Raw genomic sequence first — 9,385 nt, 5'->3', positions numbered from 1 at the left:
AGTTGAGTTCCAAAGGTAAAACATGTCTCTGGCAGTCAGTTTCCTTCTGTCATTCATCCATATGCCTGGGTTGCATGTAAGGATGTCCATATAGCCTTTACCACCCATGGCAGTTGAGTTAAGAGTAAATACATAAAGACTTAAATTAATCCTCTAGCTACAGTGAAATGAGAATAGGTTTTCTTCTTGAAAAGTATTTTGAAAACCTAAATACAATGAAATACAATATTCTGTTATATCGAGATAGAAGAAAGACAGACATATCACTGACAGAGATGTATTATATAAAATGAAATAATACTTAGCACTTTCGAAAGAAAGAGAACACATTGATACGAAATACTCTTTATTTTATATTAATGAATTTGTGTTTGTGTGAAAACTAATCCTTTGTTTTCCATAGTGGGTAGGTGAGATGAAGCAGCTTTTTGTTGCTATTTATTGAGTTTAATAATCCCATGTCTTCTTTTTCTGGAAACACATTGGACAACTGATTCAAAGACAAAAAACAAATTCTTTAAGTTACACATGATTAACCGAGTCTCATAAAACTCTTTGACCTATATATTGGCTTTAATGAGCCAAAGCCTAGTGTTATTTTCCCCAAATTGTAACTTTTTAAAAATATTTTATTTATTTATTCATGAGAGACACAGAGAGAGGTAGAGACACAGGCAGAGGGAGAAGCAGGGTCCCTGGAAGGAGCCCCACGTGGGACTCAATCCCTGGACCGAAGGATCACACCCTGAGCCGAAAGCAGACGCTCAACCACTGAGCCACCCAGGCGTCCCAGATTATGCACCTAATCACATCGCTGATAAAAGTCACATTTCACAAAGAATTAAAAAATCATTCTCATTTCTCTGAGCAAGACTTCACTCGAATAATATTTTGATGTTTAATGAATCTTGGAAGCAATAGTTTCATTCATAGAATTATTATACATTGATGTATTTTAATGCAATATAAATGATTACTTTCTATGGTAGTGAAACTAGTAATTTATATTTCCATGTGATTCAACAGACCTGAATACCCTAGAATTATGAGAAACCTCTGGGTATGTGGATTCTTGCTCCCCAGAGTTGACACTCAAATTGTGCCAGAATCGATCAACTGGGGGCAGGCAGTATATGGTAGGAGCATGGATCCCATTGTGGAGGTGAGGCCCAGAACTGAGACTTGCTGTGACCAGCCTGTGTATCCAGTACAACCAGAAGTAGGCCTGGCCACAGGAGCCTCTGAATTTCAGCATTTCCTGCATCCCTGTGCTTGTGCCTCACTGTCCTCGTCTACTCTCCACATACCACACCAAGAACTGGGGTTCAATCCTGAGCACCAACTTTGCAGTTACCTATCCTGTCAGTCCTCTCCCTCAATCCCGTTCTCTCAATCTTTTGGCTGTGGAGGTGCATCAGGAATTCCCAGACAGACACAATACTCCCAGTCTTCCTGAATTTTAGCACTGTCTTCCACCTCCTCCTCTAGGAGCTATGCCGAAGGTGCAGAGGACCTATTTTAAGTAGTATAACTTTATATGTTGTTCAGTCTGGTTGTGGTAGACTGAACTGTGTGCCCCTAGAATTCATATGTTAAAGTCTTAACCCCTACTAACTCAGAATTTGACTGATAAATTTTGGGAGATAAGGCCTTTAAAGAAGTAATTAGGTATTAAAATGAGGCTACTAGAGTGGGTTCTGGTCTAATCTGATCGGTGTCCTTATAAGAAAAGGAGATTTGGGATGCCTAGGTGTCTTAGTCGGTTAAGTGTCCAACTCTTGGTTTCAGGTCAGCTTATGATCTCAGGGTCCTGGGATCAAGCCCCATGTGAGGTTCTGCACTTAGTGAGGAGTCTGCTTGTGGATTCTCTCTCCCTCTCCTTCTGCCCTTTCCCTCACTTACCTCTTTCACTCTCTTTCTCTAAAATAAATAAATAAATAAATAAATAAATCTTAAAAAGGAAGAAGAAGAAGAAGAAGAAGAAGAAGAAGAAGAAGAAGAAGAAAGAAGAAGAAGAAAAAGAGATTAGGGCACAGGGCAAGACACCAGGGATACACATCCACAGAGAAAGGTCCACGTGAGGATATAGCAAGAAGGTGGCCATCTACAAGCCACGGAGAGAAGCTTCGAAAGAAACTAAATCTGCCAACACCTTAATCTCAGACTCCCAGCCTCCAGGACTGAGAGAAAATAAATTTCTGTTGTTTAAGCCAGCCCTAGCAAACATATACACTGCGGAACTTTTGAGAATGACCAAAGGGTTGCTATCAGTAAATATGCTGAGACCAGTGAAATTGGTTTTTTTCTGGACAAATCAGGATCAATAGACCAACTAATGCTAAGCTTTAGGATAGCCTGCCCCAAGGAGAGAATGGGGGGAAGGAAAGGGAAGTCATTCAAGAAACTTGGGTGTATTTAAGAAATACCAAAAAAGAAAAAAAAAGAAAAATAAATACCATAGGATTTGTATTTTTGAAAGACCACTCTGGCAGCATGTGGCAGAGGGATTGTCAAGTAAAGAGGGAAAGTGAAGCAGAAGACTATTGCAAGGGCATCAGGAAAAGATAATGACAACCTGACTGAATTCAGGGGGTCGGGAGAGGAGACAAGTATAAGGAATATAGTGAAAATAGAGCCAATAGGGTCTGGTCACTGAATATATGTAGGGGACAAGGGAGAGGTCCATAAAACAGGTTTGGGGTGCCTGCCTGGCTCAGTCTCTCGAGCATGCGACTCTTGATCTTGGGGTTGAGTCCCACATTAAGTGAAGAGATAACTTGAAAATAAAATATTCTAAAAAATAAAATAAATAAATAAATAAAATAAAATAAAATAAAATAAAGGACGTTTTGGGCTTGGGTTAGTCAATGGAGATGCCACTGACTGGGATAGGAAATAAAGAGAAAAGTCTAGTTTGAGAGGATCTTTCTAAGATAGTTAATGGTGGGCTTGGGTATGTAATTATTGGGTTCTAACTGTAGACTATGGATTATAATAAAGTGAGAAGTGACTAAAATTAGTTTTTGAAATATTGGTTAAAAATGGAATAAATCTCCAACTCCTTTTTGAAAAGATCAATTTAAATAATCAGTAAAATAATGTACCAATTATGACTTCATATTACTCAAAATTAGTTCCAGATGTAAAGATAACGTTTATATTTAAACATCTCATATTATTGCTTACTGAGGAACTATGAGGACACTTCCCTTCACTGGAGATACAGACTCTCCATGTGCAGTGCAGTGTCTGGCCATCTCAGGTTTTGGCTGTTTGGGGTGGCAGGAAGATTTGGTCAGTCAACCTTGAAACCAGTTGTTCACTTGCTTCTTGGATGATTGGTCCCTGAGATCTTAGCTTTTTCATGCCTCATCAGCTTCCCAGTAACTTTGTCAATACAAGTCATTAATTCATTCAATAAGTAAATGTCATAAGTTCACTGGCTATCTAGAAGATACTGATAGGTCTGGGGTTACACAACCGGAGGTAAACTGTTGTCCTCCCATTGTTCATCTTCTTATGGGGGAACGAGCAAGAAAACTTATGTTTTTGGATGGTGTGGCAATTGTCTTAATAGAACTATGCACAGGAAGCCCTACCAAATGCTTAGACTAGAAATGGGGTCGTTTTCCACTATGCCAAGTCTACCACATACTCATGGTTTAAAGAATAAGCTCATATATCCTCATGTTGCTTCATGGAAAGAGAATGATAATGTGTAAAGCTGGTTCATTAAGAAGTCATATAGACACATTATTTGAAGATATGGAGCTAAGCACTAGAACTAAAAATAGAAAAAGGTTCAAGTGATTGCCCCTAGGAAAGGAATCATAATGGAGAGGGGTAGAGCAGAGGGTTGGTGTTTTTCATTATATACCTTTCTGTTTACTTTTCTACTATATGCATTCATTTGATAAAAATAAGAAAACTAACTAAATAGTTAGCTCCTTCTTTTCAGTCCCTTCTTCACCCCCAGGGCTTCCATATCTACCCCTCAATTATTAGAATGGGAAACACACTGACTCAGAAGTTCCCTGGTCAATTGTGTACAATTCATTTCCACACATATTTGCTGCCTGCTTACTATTTGCCAGGCATTGGGGAAATGGTGATGGACAAGAGGGACATGGTCTTTATTCCCAGGAACTAATACAGGTTGTAAAGATGAATATAAATAAGTCATTGTTTAAGTTTGTTCTCCTTTTCCTCTCTACATAAACAACTGAATCATATGACGATGACTATCATGCAGTCATCAGAAGTATGTGAGCAGTTAGGGAGACTTGAGCCCAGGGACCAAGCACCTACCACCACAGTGGAGGAGAGACCCAGAGATATAGTCACAAACACTAAATTATTTAACAGGACTATGCACAGTAAACAGTTTCCTGCCTTAGTAGACAGGATCATGGACAGTAGAGTGGGGCATGTAAGGGAATACGCTCTGGAGCCACACTTTCTAGGTCAGAACTCCAGTTCTTCCGTTTGTTAGCTGGAAGTATGGCCCTAAGTATGTTACCAAATCTTGATAGGACTACATTTCTTCATCTCTACAAAGATGATAATAGTAGCTATCTAGTGGTTATAAGATTTACTTACCCAAAACACCTGAGTGACTAGCAAAGTAAAATGTCCAACACATGTAACATTATTATTATGTATACCTACATGCTTAAAAGGATTAAAAATGATACTGATTATGGTTATTTTATATCCATATGTAAACTGTAAATTTAGAATTCATCACTCTTATCACATAACATATAATTCACCATTTATAAACATAACTACTAATTTGTATAGGGACACATGAATGGACAGAAATAGATCTGGGAAGATCTATATGACATGGCTGACAGTAATTCCCTCCTTGGAGAACTAGATCGGAGATAGCAAGAAGCCTTTAGCATTTTACCAAATATTTTATGATGAAAATGTATTTGTGAATTAGAAGCAGTTGTTAAAAAATTTTTAAAAAGTGCTATTAAGAGAAATGCTGGCAACCAGTTGGAAACATAAAGGAAAATATATCTATATTCAGATGACATTCCCACATTCATTGATTGAGAACTTAGTTTGCACTAGGCACTGCTCTGGGTACTTTAATGTAAAAGTACATGTGGAGTTCCCCAATCTCTTGCAAAAGCTCATTTCCCTCGTAAGTAGCTGGTATGGCATGAATTTGAAGTGGACCTTGTGCAATGGAGGCAGGTGGTTATTTGGCATGTCTAATCATGGCAGGCAGTGTAAGCAAGAGCATGGGGGTAGAAGAGTATGAGAAATGTCCAGGAAACAGTAAGTAGTTGAGTTTGGACAGGTCGAAGAGTACTGGATAGAGAGTGGTGAGATATATATATAAACTTGGAAGAGAAGGTTGGATTCAGTGTAGTAAGAGCTGCAAATGCTGGCAGAAGGTATTTGGCTTTATTTCTTTGAATGAATGGAACTCACTGAAGGATTTTGAGTAAAGGACTAGCACAATGTCTTAAGAATATTTTGGCAGCAGTGGATAGGTTGCACTCAAGTAAGCTTCTTTATGGAATTTTAAATGGTCCGTGTAAAAGGCAATGAAGGCTTGACCCAGTAGATAACAGGGAAATTGAAAAAAGAGATAGATGGAAAACAACATGCAAATGATAAGACAAACTCTTCATTGGCTAAAAAGTTTCCAATGTTGGCAAGAAATATAGGGGAGGGGATTTACAGGCTTCATCAGAGTTTTAAGGAGTACATTTTCAGTAAAAATTAAGTAGACGTAGAGTTATCCAATGATGCCATTCACAGAAACAGGGAAGTCACCAGGAAGGCAACCTTAGATTTGTTTTGGAATATGTTGAGCTGACTTGCTGGATGGGCCTTGGAGCAGAACCAAGAGAAGAGCCATGTCAAGAGCCATCTGCCCCAAGAAGATAATCAAAGAGGTCGGCATGGGTGAGATGGTTGGCAGAAGGGTAGAAGAAGAGGATGATGACAGACTTGAGGAACGGTTTAATGGTGAGGATGTTGGAATAGTAGAAAAACTAGTGAGAGACAGAAAGCCACCCACAGAAGCAAGAAGAGAACAAGGGTCACACTTTGGATTCAAGGAAAAAGAGAATTCTAAAAAAGGGAGAAGTCAGCAGTATTCCACATAGCAAAAGAACTAAGGAAAATAAAGATGGAAGGATTGATTTCTTCTCTGTTACCAAAAATGCCTTAGTAAAAGGCAGTTAGAATAGCAGATGAGCCTGAGGGCGCTTGACATAAGTCACCACACATTTTAAAGGTGGTTGGAGTTCCTGGCCCGAGCCTGAGTCCTGGCCTCCCGTGTCACCCTCTTACTCTCCGAACAGTATGAGCTCCACCACCTGCTCCTCCTTCTCTTCCAACTTCCGGTCCCTGGGCTCCGAGCAGTCGCCCAGCCACCGGGTCGGCCAACCAGCGTCCGTGCGACCAGGGTCTAGGCAGGCGTAGGGGGCTCGGGCTCCTGGATTTCCGTGAAGAGAGAGCTCCACCAGCTTCAGGGGAGGTTGGGGGCCCGGCTGTGGGGATGGCCAGGGGTCTGGCAGGCATAGGGGCTTCCAGGGTGAGAAGAAGACCATGCAACATCTGAATGACCACCTGGCCTCCTACCTGGAGAGGGTGTGGAGCCTGGAGGCTGATAATCAGAGACTGGAGATGAAAATCCGGGAACACTTGGAGAAGAAGGGACCCCAGGTCAGAGACGGAGGCATTACTTCAAAACCATCAAGGACCTGAAGGCTCAGATCTTTGCAAGTGCTGTGGACAATGCCCGTATCGTTTTGCAGATTGACAATGCCTGGCTTGCTGCTGATGACTTCCAAGTATGAGACAGAGCTGGCCATGCACCAGTCTGTGGAGAGTGACTCCAGGGGCTCCGCAAGGTCATTGATGACACCAATGTCACTTGGCTGCAGCTAGAGACAGAGATCAAGGATCTCAAGGAGGAGCTGCTCTTCATGAAGAAGAACCACGAGGAGGAAGTAAAGGGTCTACGAAACCAAATCGCCAACTCTGGGTTGACAGTGGAGTTGGATGCCCCCAAATCTCAGGGCCTCAGCAAGATCATGGCAGATATCTGGGCCCAGTATGACGAGCTGGCTCAGAAGAACCGGGAGGAGCTGGACAAGTACTGGTCCCAGCAGATGAAGGAGAGCACCACAGTGGTCACCACACAGACCGCTGAGATAGGAGAAGCTGAGATGACCCTCACAGAGCTGAGATGTACTGCCCAGTCCTTGGAGATCAACCATGAACTCAATAAGAAACCTGAAGTCCAGCTTGGAGAACAGCCTGAGGGAGGTCAAGACCTGCTACATGACGCAGATGGAACAGCTCAAGGGGGATCTGCTGCACCTGGAGTCAGAGCTGTTCCAGACCCGGGCAGAGGGGCAGCGCCAGGCCCAGGAGTATGAGGCCCTGTTGAATGTCAAGGTCAGGCTGGAGGCTGATTGCCACCTATTGTTGCCTGTTGGAAGATGGGGAGGACTTCAGTCTTATTGACGCCCTGGACAACAGCAACTCCTTGCAGACCATCCAGAAGACCACCACCCACAAGATCGTGGATGGCAAGGTGGTGTCTAAGACTAACGACACCAAAATTCTGACACGTTGAGGCAGCAGAAACAGGGTGCCCTTTGAGGAGCAGGAGGCCAATAAAAGGTTCAGAGGTCTAAATAAATAAATAAATAAATAAATAAATAAATAAATAAATAAATAAAATAAAGGTGGATGGAAAATGTGAAGATACAACTGGTATAGATCTCATAAAAAAGATAGTAAAAGGCCAGGAACAAAATGAAAACAAGGCCATGGCTACATGGAAAGCCAAATGAACACCCAGAACAGGGACATTTTTCTTTGACCCATGTCCCAGAAGGCCTTGTTAAGGAGTATATGTTGTAAACACTATACCTCAAACCACAAGTCACATAAACCAACCATTCTGCAATGGAATGTGTGTGGGAGGTGGAGTAGATTTCCTTTAAAAACATAGATTACATCCTTCTTTGGCTCAATCACTTTCGATAGCTCCTTGCCTCACACACAATCCTTTCTAAACTTCTTATCTTGACATTTAAGAGACTCGGTAAGTTGGGTCCGTCTCAATATTATTTTTCACTATTTCTCAAAAGAAGTCCAGGCTGATCTACTCACTGTCTCCCCAGATTTCTTCTTAGTCCCTCATCTGCACCTTTGCTCGAACTATTTTCCTTACCTAAAATCTTCCTCTTCTCTCAGCTGCTCTAGTCTATGAAACACCTAATGCTCAAAGAAGTCAAGTGCCATCTTCTCTGTGCAGTTTTATTATTCAATCTCTGTAACATTTATTTTGGGGTTACTCCATACATAGATGTTATCTCCAATTATTCGGCATTATACCTTCCTTGGATTATAAGCTTCACGAGGCAAAAAAAATTTATTTGAGAAGCACCTAGTATAATACTATTTTCAAATCGAGGCTTTTATTTATTTTTTTTAAGATTTTATTTATTTATTCATGAGAGACACACACAGAGAGAGAGAGAGAGGCAGAGACACAGGCAGAGGGAGAAGCAAGCTCCATGCAAGGAGCCTGACATGGGACTTGATCCTGGGTCTCCAGGATCAGGCCCTGGGCTGAAGGCGGTGCTAAACCACTGAGCCACCAGGGCTGCCCGTTGAGGCTTTTATTTAAAGTAGGCTCCCTGGGTGGCTTCCTTCAGGGCTTGAAGTCATGACCCTGAGACCAGGACCTGAGCTGAGATCAAGGGTCAGATGCTCCATTGACCAAGCCACCCAGGTGCCCTCAAATTGAGGGTTTTTTTTAAGATTTTATTTATTTATTCACAAGAGACACACAGAGAGAGAGGCAGAGATATAGACAGAGGGAGAAGCAGGCTCCATGCAGGGAGCCCAATGGGGGACTCGATCCTGGGACCCCAGGATCATGCCCTGAGCCAAAGGCAGACGCTCAACCACTGAGCCACACAGGCATCCCAAATTGAGGGGTTTTTAAGTTGAAGTATGTAAGCATGTAATTTGATGAACATCGAAAAACATATCTATCTAAGCACCGCCATACTAACCAGGGTAGAGAGCATTTGCAGCGTGGTATTTTGCGCCAGGTAAGTGCTCAGTAGATACCAGGCTTGGCACAGAAAGGAGTAGACAGGACCAGGAGGATGAATCTTGAGCTTGAGGTCTATCCAAAAGTGTTGGATCATCTGAGATCACATGAAGTGAAAAGTCAAATACTGAGGTTGGGGTGGGGGTGATGGGGACAGGGGGCAGGATTTAGTAAGTCCAAGCAGGTTGGGATTGTCCTATCATGGGCTATGCAGACAAAGTTCAGAAACCAACAGGCAGCAGGGAAGGCGAGAATGCTGGGGTGGCCATGCCAAAG

General features: G+C 42.1%; 1 pseudogene; it reads left to right on the top strand.

Annotated features, from left to right (window-relative positions):
- Window positions 1-6,126: 6,126 nt before the first annotated feature.
- LOC129520013 (keratin, type I cytoskeletal 18-like) lies at window positions 6,127-7,660 on the top strand (annotated as a pseudogene).
- The last annotated feature ends 1,725 nt before the right edge of the window (window positions 7,661-9,385 follow it).

This window comes from Nyctereutes procyonoides, unplaced genomic scaffold, assembly GCF_905146905.1.
Source record: "Nyctereutes procyonoides isolate TBG_1078 unplaced genomic scaffold, NYPRO_anot_genome, whole genome shotgun sequence".
NCBI lineage: Eukaryota > Metazoa > Chordata > Mammalia > Carnivora > Canidae > Nyctereutes > Nyctereutes procyonoides.
The sequence above is the reverse complement of the archived record's forward strand: the minus strand, read 5'-3'. Positions and strand labels throughout refer to the sequence as shown.